This window comes from Pelobates fuscus, chromosome 12 (assembly GCF_036172605.1).
Source record: "Pelobates fuscus isolate aPelFus1 chromosome 12, aPelFus1.pri, whole genome shotgun sequence".
Classification (NCBI taxonomy): domain Eukaryota; kingdom Metazoa; phylum Chordata; class Amphibia; order Anura; family Pelobatidae; genus Pelobates; species Pelobates fuscus.
In genome coordinates this window covers 7,204,863-7,210,496 of record NC_086328.1, presented here as the reverse complement: position 1 = coordinate 7,210,496, position 5,634 = coordinate 7,204,863, and positions in this window count along the sequence as shown.

Sequence of the window (5,634 nt, the reverse complement as noted above, 5' to 3'; positions counted from 1 at the left end):
GGGCGGGGCGCGCTCTGATGACGTTTCCTTCCCCCATTGGCTTGTCTCATTCCATGCCTTAATGTGGATATACTGGGTGATGGCATGAGCGAGACCCCAGTGTCCCCCCTAACTACTACCATTCCCATCATCCCTGTCCAAACTACAACTCCCATCGTCCCTGTCCAAACTACAACTCCCATCGTCCCTGTCCAAACTATAACTCCCATCATCCCTGTCCAAACTACAACTCAAATCATCCCTGTCTAAACTATAGCTCAAGTCATCCCTATACAAACTATAACTCCCATCATACCTATCCAGAATGTAACTCCCATCAACCCTATACAAACTATAACTCCCAGTAGTGTTAAACCATATTCTAGTGGTTTAACACAAAGATGTTTATTTACTAAAGTGAGAATTCCATTGAATTGTAAAATTAAAGGCATAGAAGCCAAACAGACAGCATAGCTACCTAAGGGATTTCTCCTGTTAAATGTGACCTTAAATTATAAATTGACTTTGAATTTGCTTGGAATTCTCCCCCTCCTTCCCCCAGCCATGTAAAGGGTTAAATAATCCTTTAAACACTCACCTGATTCCAGCACCGAAGTCCCTCAGCGTTGAGTCGGGCTCCTCCTCGTTCAACTTCTCTTGCAGCGGTATTAAGGAGCTATCTACCAAAAGGCTGAAAGACCTAAATTGGTCTTTCAGCCAAATTTACTAATACTAAGTAAAGATTACTTAGTATTAGTAAATTGTGCCCCTACTCACTATACCGCGAGTAGGGGCATCTCTAGTAAAAAAAAAAAAAAGGGTCCCGCCTCCCTATCCCCCACCCGCGACTTAACTGTCAGTCTCTTCATTTACCTGTCAGAGCACTCTGATTGGATGGCTTAAACCCACCAATCAGAGTGCTCTGAGCCTAATTGCAGGGCGGGGCAAGGCTTCTGAAGATGGCTAAAAAAAAAATTGCGCTTGTTTTTTTTTTTTTTTTAAGTGCGTCGGTTATTATGGCTTTTTATTTGGCCTTTTTTGGCGCTGAAAAAATACGATTTTAGAAGAAAGAAAACATCAAATGGTAAGTTTAATTTTTTTTTTTTTTTTTTAATAGGTATGTAACGGAATGCAGTACATTAGTCCACGATATCCGTTGGTATCTTCAGGAAATCCACAGTCAGAGCAGAAAGCACGGCAATATTCCCCATCCTCCCAATAACCGGACGAAACACAGTTTGGGAGTCAACTAACTCAGTTTATTCGCAAGCTGGCATATTTAAGCAGTTCCCCATGCAAGGGGTTTCCACACAGATAATCCAGGGGATTTCTCCCAACATGCATTGTGACTTTCCCAATAGGCACCGCTGCACGAGAGGGATACTCCCACCAAAATGGACGATTAAGTGGATTATCCCCTCGTGCAGCAAAACCGACAATTGACTTTAAAATATATATTTTACACAATATTCGGTACTTTGCGCTGGCGGAACGTTCGGTAGATAGCTGGGGTCGGAGCGCATACTTTGTGAGAATACCGCTCCGATCCCAGCTGAATTGACCAAACGCCGCACAGAATACATTCAAACATTGAGTTCGGTTTAAAAGTACTGAATCGTTGTGGGGAACATAATGTACCGAACGCGGAACTCCCGAACGCTCTGGAAGTCCAGCGGTGTTCGGATCATTGAGTAGCCGTTTTCAGTTCCAGGCTCTCGACGACCGAACACCGCTGCAGAGACAAAGGATCCAAGATGGCCGACCGCCGCATGGTCGGTAGCCGATCGGCGGCCACCTAGGAGAGCCCTTAATTACCGATTGCAACATTGTTGCAATCGGTTAATTGGTGCCACACGACTTGTGAATGTGTGGTCTACCTGGGGAGCCCGCATTCGTACGGCGAACGGCCGGGATAGCCGTGTTTCGTCGAACAAATGCTTTGTATGCTGGCAGCGTACGGCTGCCAGTATGCGAACGGCCATAACATAGCACTTATACAGGTAAGGACTTACAGTATACATTCAGCCTATGGACAACCTGCAATACATATAGTTCAGAAGTGGCTAGGTTTGCCACAATGCTCCCCCAGAACCAAGCCGGCATACACAGTCTGATCCCAACGGATTGGCTTGGGGATGTCCAGGGGAGTACTCACAGATCACTTCTCTAGTTCAGTCTGTCTGGATAACCCGTCAGCGTTACCGTTTTGTTTTCCTGGCCGGTAGTGGATGGTAAAGTCAAAGGGCTGCAGCGCCAAACTCCAGCGCAGCAGCCTGGCGTTGTCCCCAGATACACGGTTTAGCCACACCAACGGGTTGTGATCTGTGAGTAAGGAAAAAGGTTGTCCATACAAATACGGCTGTAACTTTTTAAGGGCCCACACCACGGCCAGGCATTCTTTCTCAATGGCGGCGTAGCTCACTTCACGGGGTAACAGCTTGCGGCTTAAGTAGGCTACGGGATGCTCTCCGCCATCGGCTCCCACTTGGCTCAGCACTGCCCCCAATCCAAACATTGAAGCGTCTGTGTGGACAAGAAATCTTTTAGTTGGATCAGGAGCCGTTAACACAGGAGCATTAGTTAGGGCGGTCTTGAGCTGTTGGAATGCCTGCTCGCACTCTGGGGCCCAGACAACCAGTCGAGGAAGGTTCTTTTTGGTCAGGTCCGTCAGGGGTTTGGCCAGGGTGCTGTAGTCGGGTACAAATTTCCTATAATACCCTGCAGTCCCTAGAAACGCTAGCACCTGGGTTTTGGTCCTTGGGGTAGGCCACTTAGCTACGGCCTCAATTTTGGCTGGCTCGGGTCTCTGCTGCCCACACCCTACTCGGTGTCCTAGATACTGCACCTCGGCCATACCTACGTGGCACTTACTTGGTTTTAACGTTAACCCGGCTTCCCCAATACGGTCTAAGATCGCCCCTATATGTTGGAGGTGATCTTCCCAGGTCTGGCTGAAGATGGCTATGTCGTCCAGGTAGGCACAGGCATAGTCCTGGAAGCCGTCCAGTAGCCGATCTACCATCCGCTGAAAAGTAGCCGGAGCGTTTTTCATTCCGAATGGCATGACCTTGAACTGGTACAGGCCAAACGGAGTGACAAACGCCGGCTTGGGGATGGCATCATCGGCTAAAGGAATCTGCCAGTATCCCTTACATAAGTCAATGGTAGTGAGATACTGACCCCGTGCCATCTTATCTAGCAGCTCGTCTATCCGAGGCATCGGGTAGGCATCAGACACTGTCTTGTCATTCAGCCTCCGGTAGTCAACGCAAAATCGGGTCGTGCCGTCCTTTTTAGGCACCAGGACTACCGGCGATGCCCAGGGGCTATCTGAGGGTTCGATAACCCCTAGCTGCAGCATTTCATCCAGCTCGGCCTTCATATGGGTCCGGACTGATTCCGGAACTCTATATGGCGTCTGTCGCATAGGTAGCTGTCCCGGGGTTTCAACTCGGTGGGTGGCCAGCGGAGTGTACCCAGGTAAATTGGAGAAGGTAGCCCCTTTAGCTACGATCAGCGCCTGTATCTGGGCACGCTCGTGAGGGCTTAGCCGCTCCCCCAGTTGAACTCCCCGGGAGGGCTCTACCGGTTCTTCCGGTTCTAGCAGATCAGGTAGTGGCAAGTTCTCCTGATCTTCTACGGCGGAGGCACAGATTGCCGTCACATCCTCTATCCGCTCATGGTAGGGTTTGAGCATGTTTACGTGAAGCATGCGTCTCTTCCCCACCCCTGAGCAGGGGCCGATCACATAGGTAGTGTCGCATCGCTGCTCCACTACCTGGTATGGGCCTTGCCAGATGGCCTGCAGCTTGTCTGTGCGGACAGGTTTTAAAATTAAAACCTTCTGTCCCACTTGAAAGCTGCGGTCCCTGGCTCCTCTATCGTACCATCGTCGCTGACGTTGCTGGGCCGCCTGGAGGTTGGTGCGCACAGCCTGAGTTAGCGCCTCCAGACGGTCTCTGAACTCCAGTACATACGATACGATAGGGGTTTCGCTAGCGGTACTCTCCCCCTCCCAGTGCTCCCTAATCAAGTTTAAGGGTCCCCGTACTCTTCTCCCAAACAATAGTTCAAATGGGGAGAACCCGGTCGATTCTTGGGGGACCTCTCTATACGCAAAGAGCAGGTGAGGTAGGAACCTCTCCCAGTCTTTGTGGGTTTCCCCGAACGTCCGAAGCATCTGCTTCAGCGTCCCATTGAATCGTTCACATAGTCCATTGGACTGGGGGTGGTAGGCTGAATTGACTATTGGCTTAATGCCACATACCTTCCACATATGTTGGGTGACCTCAGCAGTAAATTGGGTGCCCCGGTCGGATATTATTTCCTGGGGAAACCCTACCCGGGAAAATACTTTCATTAGAGCTTCCGCCACGGTTTCAGCGTGAATGTTAGTGAGGGCCACCGCTTCGGGGTATCTGGTGGCGTAGTCCACCACAGTTAGAATGTACTTTTTACCAGAGGGACTGTGTTTTGGCAGGGGCCCTACTATGTCTACTGCTACCCTGCTGAAGGGTTCGGCGATAATGGGTAGGGGGCATAACTTGGCCTTGTGGCGATCCCCTCGTTTACCTACTCGCTGGCAGACGTCGCAGGAGGTGCAATATTGTCGCACATCCTGCGAGATTCCGGGCCAGAAAAACACATGCGTTAGGCGGTATCGGGTACGGGTCATCCCTAGGTGTCCTGACAAGGGGATATCGTGAGCAATTCTGAGCAGCTCCTGCCTATACTTCCGTGGTACCACTAACTGTTTGTTAGTCAAGGTGACAGACCCCCCCCCACGTCCTTGGCCGTGACACGGTACAATAACCCTTTCTCCCACGTGTAATGCTCCCCCTCTAGCCCGGTCTGGTCAGCTTGTGCCCGGTCCCTATAGACTTGTAGAGTGGGATCGGTCTGTACTTCAGTGACAAAGGTAGTCGGGGTATCCCAGGATATGGGAGTCGGGTGGGGGTCATGGTCTCTTACCTGAGCCTCAGAGTGTATCGGTGTAGCCGTGGTGCGAGCCTGTTGCCGTGTGGTTACTGGATGGGCTTCCTGGTAGGGGGCCTGTGGAACAAAGGCAGAGGTCATCTGACCCAAATCATTCCCTAGCACAACATCTGCTGGTAAGTTCTGCATTAGCCCCACTTCTACTGTCCCCTCTCCCGCACCCCAGTTCAAATGTACTTTCGCCGTGGGTAGTCGGTATACAGCTCCCCCGGCTACCCGAACAGCCACAGATCCGCTGGTATGCGTGCCCTCCGAAACCAAATGGGGGGCTATCAGGGTTAAGGTAGCTCCCGAATCCCGCAGTCCCTGAACCTCGTTCCCCTCAAGTGTTACCAGCTGTCGGTGATGCTGCCGGTTATCGGTGGCTCGGACCGACATTACTTCGTGTAAGATACCCAGAGGTTCCTCCGCATGCACACTCCATAAATCCTGAGTGGCTGGTTCCCTCTGGTAATGGTGAGCAGCCGCCCTGGGTGCGGGGTTTGGACGCCCCTGATTCCAGGTGGGCCTGCCGCGATTCTGGGTGCATTCTCGGGCCATATGCCCCCATTGTTTACAGGAATGGCACTGGATGTTGGCCCGCCCGTTGTATCTGGAAGGTGGCGGTATCTGTCCTTGTGAAGGACGGAACGGGGCGGCGGTGGGCGCTAGAGGTGGTGT